The sequence below is a fragment of the Vulpes vulpes genome, chromosome 8 (genome assembly GCF_048418805.1).
Source record: "Vulpes vulpes isolate BD-2025 chromosome 8, VulVul3, whole genome shotgun sequence".
Classification (NCBI taxonomy): domain Eukaryota; kingdom Metazoa; phylum Chordata; class Mammalia; order Carnivora; family Canidae; genus Vulpes; species Vulpes vulpes.
Genome location: NC_132787.1, coordinates 3,506,059 through 3,520,847, shown reverse-complemented (window position 1 = coordinate 3,520,847; position 14,789 = coordinate 3,506,059). Strand labels below are relative to the sequence as shown.

The following is a 14,789-nucleotide window of genomic DNA, read 5'->3' as shown; positions in this document are numbered from 1 at the left end:
TATTCCGGAAGGCTTGGGCTGGACCCCAGGTGTGATGAGGGGGAGGTGAGGGGAGTCAGCAGAACTGGGGCTTTCTCCCTTCTCTCCTCACCCCACAGGGGGCTCCCGGGAGGACCGGCGCCCAGGACCACCCACACTCAACCTGCCCCACCCCTAAGCTGGGGGGCCTTCCCAATTTCCGGGGTGCTGCCAGCCGCCTGGGAGTCCTGGAGGCAGCCCTGCCCCACTCCAAGGCCTGTCACGCCCACTCCCAGGGCCCGCTGATTCATTCCCCGGCCTCGGATCCTCCTCTTCCTCTCTCTCCAAGCCGTCACCGCCTCCGGAGGCTGCATCCTTATCTCCCAACATCTGGAGGATCAGCAGAAGCTGGGGCCGCCTCCTTTGCCTCTGCCGGCCGCTCTCCCTTCCACAATCTGAAACGCTGTCTTCTGACTCCTTTAGCACGTTGCCAGGAGCAGAACCAGGGCCCGGGAGGAAGCCTTCCCAACCCTCCCTGGCCTACCTTTCCCCCTCATAGTCTCGCTAAACCAGCTGCATTCTTTTCTCTCCCGAATTCTTCCTCTGACTCTCCTTCTCCAAGAATCCTTCCTAGACTAAGGGCCATCATACTGCCCCCAGGGTCGCGGTGTATCTACGATCCACTGCCCACGCTTCCCCCTTGTGGGACTGCCCCATTAGATTTGCTGAGAGAGGGAGAGGGAGAGAACCAACAGGCCTAGACTCGGGTAGCCTAGACCCTGTTGGCTTTGTCCTTCCCAGTCCTCAAATTTCCTGGTCCTCACTCTTCAGCCTCCAGAATGCTTTTCCGGGCCGACCCACCTGGCCTCCTCAGCCCCGTAGCACCCCAACAGCCCTGAAGAATTTGGTCATGCTACTCTACTGCCTTGGTCTGTCCGTCCTTTGTTCTCTGTTATAGGTAGAGCTGAGGGTAAGGATTGGGTTTCTTCCTTCCTTCAAGCCTACCTAGGGCCCAGGACCAGGTTGCACAGGGTACCCGCCCCCCTGGGGCTCTCAGGTGCCACAAAAGAGTCTTCTAACAGGCCTTCCCCTCCCCAGACCGAACCCAACCTTGTTCACTCTGCGAGCCCTTTTCACAGCACAATTAGAGCATTGAACTCAACACAGAGACAGGCAGTGCCCCGCACTTGACCTCTCATTTATTCAAACCCTCGCTCTCATTCCCATTGAATGAGAACCGACGTTTTGGGCTTTCCCAGAGGGGGACAGAGGGCTGTATGGTGCACCGAGTTCACCCAAGTCTTTGGCATGGCCATTGGCTGGGTCCCTCCGGCCCACAGACACCCTCTCTGATCCTCAGCCTCGATTCCAGAGCTGGTGAGGTCCGCATGGGCCAGAGGAGGCTGAGGGCGATACCACCAGCACTTTCGATAGCACCACTCTCCGTTGCAAGCCAAGAGACAGTTAAGTTTTCCATTTTACACAGAAGGAAACTGAAGCATGGGGAGGTCACGTAATATGATCAAGGTCACAAAGCAAGGAAGTCACAGCGGCAGAATCTGCACTCAGTCCCACGTCTCTCCAAAGCCCCCCGTCTTAACCGTGACACCGCACTGCCTCTTATCTGGCTGCTGCCCGGAGCTCTCCCAGGGCACCTTCCTATACGCCTTCTCCTCTGCGCCCCACCCAGGGAGTGTTCATGCGACTTGGCCAAGGTTAGACAGCTAAACTAGTGACAGTGCCAAGTCAGCTGCCTGGTGACTCTCAACTGCCTCCCCGCAGGGGAGGCCCCGGGTCCTAGGGTTAGCTGCCCCTCCTATACCTGACTTCTGTTCTAGGCCATGGCCACCTGGACTAAGCCTCTGGTCATATGTCCTTTCCAGGTTTCTCCCAGCTGAACTTGGGCTGAGATGTTTCTGACCTCAGAGAGCATCCAACATGCATCGGCATCTCCCCTTTTCAGGCGTGAGTCCTTCCACGCTGCTGCGGGTAGGTGTCAGCCGTCCTGCCAACTGTGGGCAGTGATGACCAGGGACGAGGCCGTCTTGGGTAGCCTGGGATCCTTCATGGTTCTACTGGCTCCAGCAGAGGACTCTTCTCTTCCACAGTCCTGCCCTTTCTGGCCTGATGTCCCCAAAGCTAGTTTGCTCTTGTTACCTCTGTGTCCTACAGGAATAGCATCGTTGAGGAACGGGAACTAGGGAGGTATCTGCCGATACTGGCTTGTGCAGGAGAATGTGAGCCAAAGTATATATTGAGGCCCTCACCTTACCTTGGGCTACCCATCACGTGAATCTGCCTGTCTCCTGCGTTTTGCCCTTCCTGTGACGGGGAGGGGAGGGCCTGCGCAGTGCATACACATCTCTTGTAAAATGAGCAGAAGCCCCAGGTTCTTTGGTGGGTCTAGACCTGTTAACCTCATCCAGGCACAAATGCCTGTAAACTGCGTTTGTGGGTCTGGAGGGGCAGCGTTAAAACCCTTCCTGGGACTGCTGCTAAGAGGTGTTGGCCAATAGAAGGGGTCTGTTCCAAGCTTTGCTGACAGACTGAGCCCCCCTTCCCCCATACACACGGGACAGTGCTGTCCTACCCTCTGCAGAAGTCAGGGTCTGGGATGATGAGCCACCTCTGGGGGGCAAGTAACAAATGGCTTCTCCTTTGGGCTAGCCTGGGGCTTGTCGGAACAAGTGACCGGGAAATCGGGAAGTTGGTGACAGTCACAGGCATGCACAGCCATGAGACTCCCTTCCCAGAATACCACAAGCTCCCACTCCCAAAAGGCCCAAGAACCAGAGAGGACATCGGAGACCGCACCTCTATTCCGGAGCAACGTGGCACTGGCAGGAAGATGCGTCTCTGAAAGATTTTCTGTAGCAGAGCGCATGGGGTGGCCCAAGAAGAGGAACAGGAGGGGCGCGGGGGGGGGGGGGGGCATGGGCAGGTGAGGGGGGAAGGGCTGCAGCACCCGGGAGGGGCTGCGACTGCGACGGCTTGTGCCTCTCCCACCCACCCAGCCCTCCAAGGGCCAGAGGTCTGAGCTTTTTCATTCATCTTTTAAGGAAGGCGCAAAGGTGGAGGGTGGGGGTGGGGGTGGGGGTGGGGGTGGGGTGGGGGTGGGGGGGTCCTGCCCAGGGAGGAGCAGAAGCCGCCACGACACGTGGGGACCCGTCGGGCCCAACCCCTTCATTTCACTACGGGGGTGGGGGGAGGAGGAAGTGGAGGGGAGAAGGGCGAGGGGCGAGGTGGGGCGCAAGTCCCCAGGAGCCGAGAGGGCCGCGGGCCCCGGGGGCGGTCGCGAGGGCCTGCGAGGGTCGCCGGCGGCTCCGGCCACTTACCTGCCCGCCGAGGCAGAGCCGCAGCCGCTCCGCGGGGCCGCGGGTTTCCCGACGGGACGTCCTGGAGGGCGGGGCCGGGGCGGGCCGTGCACGGCCACTGGGGCGCGCCCTTCGCGCCCCTCCCCGGCGAGGTGCGGGCGGACCCCGGCGCGCCCCCGAGCGCCGCTGCACCCGGAGGCCCGGAGGCCGGGGGAGGGCGCCCCCGCCCCGGCATCCCCCCGCCCCGCCGCTGCTGGGAGCCCGGCTTCTCCAGCCTCGGCCACGCGGGGCTGCAGTCTCGGCGCCGGAAGATCCGGGCGTCCGGTCACCCCAAAGACCAGAGGCGCAGACCGGGCGGCGGGCGCAGCGCGTGCAGGGAACCGCGGGGGGCGGCGCGGGGCGGAGGGGTGCGGCGGGCGGCGCGGGGCTGGGGCTGCAGGACTGGGGAGGTGCGGGGGGCGGCGCGGGCTGGGGCTGCGGGACTGGGGGGCGCGGGGCTGGGGGCTGCAGCGGGTGGAGGGGTGCGGCGGGGGGCGCGGGGCTGGGGCTGCAGGGCTGGGGAGGTGCGGGGGGCGGCGCGGGCTGGGGCTGCGGGACTGGGGGGCGCGGGGCTGGGGGCTGCAGCGGGTGGAGGGGTGCGGCGGGGGGCGCGGGGCTGGGGCTGCAGGGCTGGGGAGGTGCGGGGGGCGGCGCGGGGCTGGGGCTGCAGGGCTGGGGGGCGCGGGGCTGGGGGTGCGGCGGGCGGCGCGGGGCTGGGGCTGGGGCTGCAGGGCTGTACGGCGGCGGGCGGCGCGGGGCTGGGGCTGCAGGGCTGGGGGGCGCGGGGCTGGGGCTGCAGGGCTGGGGGGCGCGGGGCTGGGGCTGCAGGGCTGGGGAGGTGCGGGGGGCGGCGCGGGGTTGGGGCTGCGGGGCTGGGGGTGCGGCGGGCGGCGCGGGGCCTGGGGCGCAGTCCCGCGTCTGCTTCGGGTTGCGGGGAAGGGTGCGGGGGGGGGGTGTCTTGGCCAAACGCTGCGTCCCGTCGGTCGGTCCGTCCAGGACGAGGGCAGGCAGTAGGGTGCGGCGCGCACCCTCCACCCCTCCCTGCGAGGCTGGCACGAGGGCCTGGTCCCCGGGGCTCTAGCTAACCCCAGCCCCGGCCAACTGCACGCCTGGGAGCGCGGCTGCGCGGAGACGGCTGCTCACGGGGCCAGCGCGTGGCTCCAGGTGTGGGTCCCGGACCCGCGGCATCGGCCTCATCTGAGAATTTGGGAGAAACGTAGGTTGTTGGGCCCCACCCCAGACCGAAATAATATGAAACTCTGGGGACGGGGCCCGGCAATTTGCATTCTTAAAAGACCCCCAGGTGACCCTGGCGCACGCTGAGCTCTGAGAACCAGTGAACAGGTAGGGGCAGGGCTAGACTTAGAATCGCTGACTTGGGGGATCCCTGGGGGGCTCAGCGGTTTAGCGCCTGCCTTGGGCCCAGGGCGGGATCCTGGAGCCCTGGAGACCTGGGATGGAGTCCCACGTCGGGCTCCCTGCATGGAGCCTGCTTCTCCCTCTGCCTGGGTCTCTGCCTCTCTCTCTCTGTGTCTCTCATGAATAAATAAATAAAATCTTAAAAAAAAAAAAAAAAAAGAATCAGTGACTTCAGTGCTAAAGCACCTGCTCTGAATCCTCCTGCCAGGCCCTGGGCCACCCACTTGGTTCTGTCCAGTTCTAGGGCTTCCGGGACGTCATCTTTTAGGTCCTTATTCAGTTACAGAGAAGTAACACGGATGACTACAAAATAGCTAGTAGTTTGGAAGTTTTCTCTGGTAGGAGCTTGGACCCCTGATTCTGGTTTTCTTTCTGAGTATTTAAAGGTGCTTGTATTTCTCAGCGGGTGAGACTCGGGAGCACAGGGGCGGGTGGGCAAATCTGAGCGAGGAGACCGCTCTGGCCGAACTGGGAAGGGCAGGGACGCCGCTTGGGGATCCACAGCCGGCCTCGGGGAAGTCCTCTTATTTTCAAATCTGGGACGCCGAGGTAGGATTGAGCTCTTCAGAAGGAGGCCAGGGGGTTTCCGGTGATGGGGTCTGGAGACAGGAGGCAGGCCCGCGGAGCCTGAAGACCTTGCCCCGCCACACCAGATCAAGGGACTACGAAGGACAGACTTTCCCCAAACGGGGAGAGGAGAGGAGGCGTCCATGCACTCCTGGCCCGGTCACCTCTCTGACCTCCATTCTCCTCCCACCCCCAACTCCCTTACTTTCACACTAGACTCTGGGGTTGTAAACTCCTGAAGAAAGACCTTCTGCAGAATTTACCTGGATCGTCCACCTTAGCCCCTTTACAGACCCTCAGGGCTGTAACTGCCACTGCTCCAGCTGCTACCATTCTTATCACTTGCCTTATTCCACAGTGTCTTACTCAGACCAAGGGCATCTTCTATAGAAGATTGTGGGCCGCTGCCCGGGGGCTGGACACTCCTGGGTGGCAAGATCCTTCTGTCTCGGCCCTGCCCTTCCTCGAACTCCGCTCTGGGACCCTTGGGGTCGTGTGCTGCTGACCTGGCCCTTGAGCCTTAGTCAGGACCCAACCTGACCTGCGGGTGATGGGCTAGGCTGGACTCACAGCCTCAGTCTGGCCCAGATCCCGACAGTCGCGGCCACCAACCCTAGCCTGGAGTTCCTGAGAGGGTGGTGTCCGGCTTCCGAGGAAGCCGCATCAGTCTGTGTTGTGTGCTCCACGTTCCGGAAGCAAATTACTCATCCCATTTTACTTCAGCGCACCCAAATCTTACTCATGACTTTGAGCTTTAGAATAATTAGCGGCCTAATTTGGAGGTGCGTGAGTGTGCAGGATGTGTGACCCGCCCCCGATGTGTCAGACACCGAGCTGTTCTCTCCTGGCTGGGAGGCGGCCTGGGCTCCTGCCCTCCGCTCCAGGAAGGCCTGGAGGTGAGCCGCTGCAGAATGGTGACTGTGACCTCAGCCTGTCCCCGGTGGCAAGCCCATTAAAAAAAATTTTTTTTTTCTTTAATTGAAGACATTATATAGGCACGTGGTTAAAAAAAGTTTGTCAAGCACTGCAAAAAGGAAGACACGTTTTCTCCCTCCCGAGACCTTTCTGTGCGTGTTCCTGACCGAAACTTTTCCCATCACTAAGCTCTTCCGTAGAACACGCCCGAATTCCTCGCGCCTCCAGAAGTCCCGTGAATTTCATTATTTTCTCACTGTCTTATTTTTATTTCTTGGCCATTTTAGATTGTGTTTCTGGGCGTTCTGAGTTTCACCTTTTACAGCCGCGTGTTTTAGGGGGTTCCCCCTTCCGGCAGGAAATGCGCTGGGGAGCAGCTCTGTTGAAGCAAGTGAGACAAGGGCAGCCCTGGAGGCCGCTGACACCAGCGTGGGCCCTTATCAAGTCTCTGGCGGCCAGAGAGGGGACGCCCACCTGCAGCGGGGGCGGGAGGAGGGACACTCGCCCTGTAGGCAAAGTTTACAGAGGAAGCCGCCCCGAGTTTGCCAGGCAGGTAGTGGGGGGGGGTGCAGCTGGCCTGCGCGGTAGCCTGCCCACCCTAGCTGTCGCTGCACCCCACCTCCGCCTCCCGCAGGTGGCTAACCCGCAGAAGGAACTGAATGGGTCCCTGGGAACCTCTTATGTCTCCGTTCCTTATCTGGAAAGTGAAGTTAATGATGCCCAGTGTTGTAAAGCCCGAGCACATAACTGATGTGAAAGTGTGATAATTTGGTTCTTCTATTACATCTGTTTCTTTATCTTTCCCCCCATATTTCCCCTTCCTCCTTCTCATCTCACTTCACTCACGCCTGAAAGAGAAACCCTCATGGCAAAAATGTTTTAGGAACCTAAGCAGAGCTGTCTCAGGTTCTGCCCTAATCCCTCATGTGTTACCAAGTCACTCAGCTCTGTGGGCCTCAATTTCCTGATCTGTAAAATGGGCACGAATATTATTTTTATTATTGTGTTGTTAGATGAAACAAGTAAAATGGTTAGCCCAATGCCGGTTTACCCAAAAAACGCTCGGTAAATATTAGAATGTTAGCCATTGTCATTAGCTGTTTTCTTTCTTCCTCTTTTACCATTAGGAAAACAACACTGGGGCAGGCCGCGTGGCTCAGTGGTTTAGCGCCGCCTTCAGCCCAGGGCCTGGTCCTGGAGGCCCCGGGATCGAGTCCCACATCGGGCTCCCTGCAGGGAGCCTGCTTCTCCCTCTGCTTGTGTCTCTGCCTCTCTCTCTCTCTGTGTCTCTCATGAATAAATAAATAAAATCTTAAAAAAAAAAAAAAAAGAAAACGATGTTGGAGCCCACCATATGCCAGCCTCTGTACTGGGTAGGAGACAGAGATAGAAAGGTGAATAAGCCCATCTCTCTGTTCAGGACACCTAGAGTAGAGGAAGGGAGGCTGATAAATGTATAAACCTACACAAACCATTTTACAAAACAGCTTTATAGAAAATAAATTTGTTAGTGGGACAGGAAAAAAAAGTCAAGAGGTTGATGACTGGGGCAGAGCCAGGACTGGGGTAAGGTGAGTGAGGTACTAGCCTTTGGTGCAAAATTGAAGTAGACACCGAAAACCTCAGGAATCGAGTAATATTTCATGTAATATCTTAATACACCCGAATTGATGCAAAAAAAATTCTTTCTTGGACAAAATATCACCAACTGTTTTTTGAAATGTTAGAATTTTTTTTTTTTGGTAATTATTTACGTTGCAGAAAATTTCAAGTCATCCTTTAAGAACCCATTCTTCCCTCCTCCACCCGAATCCTTGGTAAAGAGCTCTTAAAGACATGCCGTTTTCTCTCTTCTGTATGAAACTTTATCAAATAAAAGCAAAGAACTGTGTATATCTTGCTATAAAATGCTGCCCAGGGCTGTGGAGACGGTGTCCGCTCGGGCTCCTTTTTACTGTCCAGATCCTTAAAGGCTCTTTACCAAGCAGGTCCACCACCTGCTGGGTGGATCATCTTGAGGGTAAGAACCGTCCTGAGGCTGGGTCCCGCCTCTTGCCTCAGCTGCTCGTAGGGGGCCCTCAGCATGCCAGCTTGGCATAAGCTGCGTGGCGTAGCAAACCAGGCTTTCGGGGCATGAGCAAAATAGTGATTGCTGGTGAGCCCGTTGCCTCTCCCACCTTGGCTTTGGAGCTGTGCTTCTGGACTTTCATCCTACACTCCGACCGTAGGGTTATGGATATGGAGGTTCCATCAGTTTCTGAAGAAGACAAGGCCTGAAGGAATGGGTAGCATCAGCCATCATGTCTCTACCCTCTTGTCAAGGCAGCTTCTTTGGCCTGACCTCGGATAGGCCACGGTGCCTTGTTTCCAGTGAATGTCGTGTCAGGTCAGGGGTTGTGAGAGAAGAGTGACAAGCTGGCATCTTGGTGGTGCCCCAAAATATCAACAGTTTAAAATAAACACCTAGTTCCCTGCGGAGCCCTGTGGGAGCCTGAGGCAAAAGGAAAAGGCGCATGTACCCCATATATATTTTAAACTGTATTTGTCAGTGTTACGTTTTCTAGAATGTTAAAGTCTTTGAGAAACTATTGAAAAATTGAGAAGTAGGACCTTATTTTCAGTTTAAACATTTAACCTGTCTCTGCCTCTCTCTCTCCCTGTCTCTCATGAATAAATAAAATCTTTTAAAAAATTTTTACTTGAGATGATCACTTGGTTAAAAGAAGTTGTCAAACATGACAGTGTCTCGCTGGAAAGTGCAATAAGCAAGGAATTAGATTTAAAAAATATTGTTGATAAGTCTGCTTGCATGAAAGCCAATTTCTTTTTCCCACAGGCTTCCGTGTGGCTCAGCGTGGCCTGAGATTGGGGGCTGGACAGAGAACCTGAAGAGAATGGAGCAGGGCATAAGAGAGAAGAGGATTAGAAGAGTTGCAGGGGTGGGTAATATTGTTTATTTATTGTTTTCTCTAACTACTCAAATGTCATATGTTCAACATACAAAATTTAGAAAGCACAGAAAATCACAAAGGCAAAAAATAAGCTATTCATAATTAGGACATCTAAAAATAACCACTGTTACAATTTTGGTATAATATGTTCTGGCTTTTTCTATGTATAATTCACATGCACATATATATTTCATCAATTCTGAGATGCTTCTTTTTTTCACTTTTTTACACTTTTGAGATCAGCATGTCTTTTTTAAGGATTGATTTATTTATTTAAGAGAGAAGGAGTGCGCATAGTGAGGCAGGGAGGGGTGGAGGGAAAGGAAGACGAGAATTTCAAACAGACTCCCCACTGAGCACAGAGCCTCTTTCTGGGCTCCATCTCATGACCCTGGGATCATGACTTTAGCAGAAATCAAGAGTCAGATGCTTAACAGACTGAGCCATCCAGACACCTGGAGATCAAGATGTATCTACAAATGATGATGTTATAATTTGATTAGCAATGTTTCATTTACTGGTATATAAAATAATAATTTGTATTACAAATCTATGTTAAATAACTATATAAATAGTCATGCAGTTATATATATATGTACAGAGTTACATATGTATGTAATTACTATATGCATATTACAAGCTGGGATCATACTGAATATGCTGTTTTATAACCTGATTTTCTGACTAAGTATTTCTCAATATTTTGTGAGGTGATGAAATAATCTCATGCAAGATCATTAATCATTGCATAGTGGTCTGTTATGTAGACAAGTCTTTTTTTTTTTTTTTCTAGCCAACCCCTTATTGCAGGACACTAAGGCTCATTTTTTAAAAAAAAAATTTCTTTTATGTGTAGCTGGAGGTTGAATCTGTACATGTTTTTCTTTCCTTCTATTCGGCTCCTCAAGGGTGACAGGAGCCAGAAAGCCACTTTGGTGGGTATTTGTGGGATACCTCACCTCTGCTTGAAGTAGCTCCTTACCTCCAAGAGTAGGTGTGTGTGTGTCGGTGTCTGTGTGTGTATGTGATAACTACCCTGGGAGGCAGGGAGGGACCACAGAAAGTAGTCATCTAGCCATAGGAAAGTGAGATGCCACAGCTCCTTCTGTGTTAGGGGAATCTCAAAGGAGAAATGCTACCTGCCTGGACACCTCCTGGAAGGAGGTAATAGTCTGAGTGGTAGGTTCAGGAGAACCCCTAGTATTAGGAGGTGGCTGTGATGATCAATATCTGTGTCAACTTGACTAAGCTTTGGCACCCAATTGTTTAGTCAAATGATAGTCTAGATGTTGCTGTGAGGGTATTTGTGGATGTCATTAACATCTATAGTCAGTGGACTTTAGGTAAAACAGATAATCCTCTATGATATGAGTGGGTTTCTTTTCTTTTCTTTCTTCCTTTCTTTCTTTCTTTAATTCATGAGAGACACACAGAAAGAGGCAGAGACACAGGCAGAGCGAGAAGGAGGCTCCACGCAGGAAGCCCAATGTGGGACTCGATCCCGGGACCCCAGGATTACGGATTACGCCCTGGGCTGAAGGCAGCGCTAAACCGCTGAGCCACCCGGGGGGGCCCATGAGTGGGTTTCATCCAATCATTTGAAGGCTGGAAGGGCAAAGCATAGGATCTCCTGGGAAGAATCAGCTCTGCCTCAAGCCTGCAGCATAGAAACCTTGCCTGAGTTTCCAGTCTGCTGGCCTGCCCTGCAAGTTTAGTTTCAGACTTGCCAGCCCCCACAGCCGCATGAGCCAATTCCTTAAAATAAACCTCTCTCTCTCTCTCTCTCTCTCTCTCTCTCTCTGCATAACTTGTTCTGTTTCTCTAGAGAATCTGACTAACACGGCAGCCGTGCAGGAGGTGTGACTGTGGACATTGGAGAATCCGCTAGAAAATACAGCTTGTTGGGGGCACCTGTTAACCCTCACAACAGTCCTTGAAAGCAGATATTGCCTTCATGTTGTGTTGAGGAAACAGAGAGGTTAAGAAACTTGCCCAAGGGGATCCCTGGGTGGCTCAGTGGTTGAGCATCTGCCTTCAGCTCACTTTGTGATCCCAGGGTCCTGGGATCGAGTCCCACACCAGGCTCCCTGCGTGCAGCCTGCTTCTCCCTCTGCCTGTGTCTCTGCCTCTCTCTGTGTATCTCTCATGAATAAATAAATCTTTAAAAAATTAAAAAAAAAGAAAGTACAGTTTGTCAAGAAACCTAACTTGTCTAGGCCTCTGCCCCATTGATTGAGGAAAATGCTGGCATCTTTATCCTCTGTGAAACCCAGCGTGACACAGACCGCCTCACAGGTACCAGTGCCCCGCTCTGCAGGCATCTCTCTGATGTTCACTGCTGTAGCAGGTACTGTGAGGCACCTCATTTTTACAAGTGAGCTGTCTGTCTATAGGCTCAGCAGGTGCCTGTGACGCCAGGGTATGAGGTCTTTGTCGTTACTTTCTGCAAATCCCTCCATCTATTCAAGTCCCTATTTTATGATGATCAGAAATTTTTTTTCCTGGTGTTTTCCCTCCCAGATCTGTGCAGTTCTTAAAAAGATCTCTTGGTATTTTATATTTTGGTTGCTGATGTAAATATTATCTATTCCAGAGGACGCTTGGTCAGTTTTTCTTCTACATAACAGAAGCCTCCTTCTATGTTACAACGAATAGTTCTTCCTCTTTTGGAAAATCTCATGGGACTGGTGAACTGTGACCATGGACTCCTCTCCATAAAAGCACTCGAGATGCCCTGGATCTAAGTGTACCTTTTGCAAGAGAGAACTTTAATTATTAGAATAAAGCATTTAAATGCTCTTAAGGTTTTGCTGTGAGAACTCTTTCTGCCTCAAATTAATGATGTCTTATTGTTTAATAGCTTTCTTTAAAAAAGAGAGAGAGAGAGAGAGAGAGAGAAATGCACATTGAACCTTCTGAGACAGAGGTAATTGGATCTTAACCTGACAGTCATTTTATCCAGAGGGAAGTAATAAAAGGAGTAATGAACTATCCTCTGGAGCAAAGTAACCTCCAGGTAACAGCAAAACCTTTGTTAATCTATCCCTAACAAATAGGAGGGGGAGTTCCTATCTTCTTAGACATTTGAAAAAAACAGTAAATTTCATTAGAGAGGCTTCTGCCTCTGTACCTAGTAGCATCTAAATCTTGTTTAATATTCTTTTAGGTTGAAAATTATTCAGAGGTGATAGAATAACTCAACAGTAGTTCTAACGTCCTGATGTTTAATGTCCCATTAATATCCCTGCTAATATCCTGAACATTTTTTAAAAAGTCCTTTTACATTTATTTATTTATTTTTTTAGTAATCTCTACACCTAACGTGGGGCTCGAATTTATGACCCTGAGATTAAGAGTCACATGCTCCTCCACTCCGACTGAGCCAGCCAGATGCTCTGATATCCTGAACTTTTTGCCTCACCGCTTATTAATCCCACGGAATTTTGATTTTCAATAGGTAACATATTCATAGGGCACAACAATCAAGCGTTGAACAGTGAGATGTAAATCTCCCTCCTACTCCCATTCCCTGTCACTTAGTTTCCTCCCCAGGGGCAGCCACCCTTGCTGGTTTCTTTTGATTCTAGAAACATAGCCCAGAGAAGGAGTCACCCCGATTTGAGCAGGTACCTTAAGGAGTAAATTGTTTCATCATATTGTCTGAAATGGTTAAAGTTATTTGAAACGCAGTCAACTTGCTGAGCTCTCTTTGTCGCCCTGATAGGGTTTTGATGGATTCTCTTGGGCTTTCTAGGTAGACAGACATGTCAACAACATAGAATTTTGGCAAAGTGCAAACAGTTTTGGAGTGAGACCTGTGTTGAATCCTGGCTCTTCCAGCTACCAGATGTCTGATTTTTAAATCCAGCCTTTATAAAATGAGGCACTCTCCAAAGGCAGGGTGTGGGTACAGAGTGGTCCTTCCTGCCCAGATGTGGTGGGGAGGGTGGACGGACGCACAGAGCCAAGAACCATCCCTCTGTTCTCTTCTGGGTTGGTTCCACCTGGAGCTGCAGAGAAATCCAGAGGGCTGTGATCTCAGTGATTTCTGAACACCCAGAGATCAGGAGGAGAGACTGAAAAGGAAGCAAACTGTAAACTAGAATAAGCTTTTCTTTCTCCATGAAAGGAGTGTGGCTCATGTTTGCTGAGAGCAGGTTAAAATAGATTTTGGTATTTAAAACTAGAGATTTACGGAAACACTTTAAAGAACTACTGATTAGGGACGCCTGGGTGGCTCAGCGGTTGAGCATCTGCCTTTGGTCCAGGGTGTGATCCTAGAGACCCGGGATCGAGACCCACGTTGGGCTCCCTGCATGGAGCCTGCTTCTCCCTCTGCCTGTGTCTCTGCCTGTTTCTGTGTCTCGCATGGATAAATAAATAAAATCTTAAAAAAAAAAAAAAAAGCAACTACTGATTATCAGTGTGGCCGCATCAACTCCCCACAGGTGGTGGGAACAGTTGGACACAATGGGGATGTGCATAGGTTTTCTCAGAGGTGGGACCTGCTGCCAGACAGGGGAGTTGGTATTCGGTGAGGAGTGGTACTAAGAAAAATCCATGCTTGGTGAGGGAAAGAACACACACTCCTGTTTTCACAGCCCTGTTCCTGGGCCCACTTCTGGCGTGTGTGCGCGCGTGCGTGCGTGCCCGTGTGTAGTCTCCCCTACATCGACAAGTTCTCAGACACCAGCTGGCTATCCTGCAATTCAACTCAGTTCTGAAACTGCCCAGGGCTGGTATCAGATTCACAGGTTAAGGGGTCGATCTTACAAGACTGCCCCCTCCCAACACCCCGACTTCAGATGCCAGTTGCAGACCCATGTTGTTACCTGTGCTTCTGACGGACTAGTTATAAATCAGAGATTCCCAAGACCCCCTCCCCCGCTTTTTGGGTTTGATTACTTTGCTAGAGGAGCTTATGGAAGTCAGAGAAACATTTTACTTACTAGATTACTGGTTTGTGATCAAAGGATATAATTTAGGAACAGCCAAAAGGAAGAGGTGGGTAGGGCAAGGTGTGTGGAAGAGGTGTGGAGCTTCCAAGTCCTTTCCAACCCTCCTTTCTGAAGAGTCAGAGGGTGATTGCGTGGACTCTCTCCGGGGCTGGCAGTTCTGTCGTGTGGGCAAGTTGTTTAACCTCAGAGATGATGTGGGTCTGCCGTGAATTTTAGAGGAGATTATGTATGCAAATCACTTAGTTGCTCAGAGATGATAGACGCTCTGTGTTCAACAGCAACAACAACAACAACAATAACAACACAGGCACCCAAGGCCACTCTTCTCCCCCCGCCAGGAGAGCCATTGAACTCTACTAAATGTGCTGGGGCCACTCAAGCCTAAAAGGGTCAACGTGTAGGCTTCTTGGTATGCATCTGTAACTCCACCTGAAAGTTTTATTTACTCATTTTCAGAGTCTGGGCAGGAGGCTTGCAGCTCCATGAACTTGACTGACCCATGAAGTTTGGTCTGGGTTTGAGGCTAGGCAAGAATGACCAGTTGGATCCTGGCTCAAAGTTCTTTCATTTTGGTTTACTCCCAGAGCCACTGAAAGCAGCGCACAGGATAGAAACGAGACAAAGGTACATCCAGGTGGGTGGTGGCCGCTCCCCTCGGCCTCCTGCGT

General features: G+C 52.3%; 1 protein-coding gene across 5 annotated transcripts in view; it reads right to left on the bottom strand.

The window, feature by feature from the left end:
- The window catches only part of GALNT6 (polypeptide N-acetylgalactosaminyltransferase 6), a 36,420-nt gene extending 33,003 nt beyond the window's left edge, over positions 1–3,417 (bottom strand). For 2 of the 5 annotated variants that reach the window (XM_072765266.1, XM_072765262.1), the window contains exon 1: positions 3,294–3,417. The gene's annotated coding sequence lies outside the window, so the exon portion shown is untranslated. Of the gene's footprint in view, positions 1–1,879; positions 2,203–3,293 lie in introns of those variants that run through there. The other 3 variants (XM_072765263.1, XM_072765267.1, XM_072765264.1) reach the window with 3 other exon arrangements.
- Positions 3,418–14,789: the final 11,372 nt, after the last annotated feature.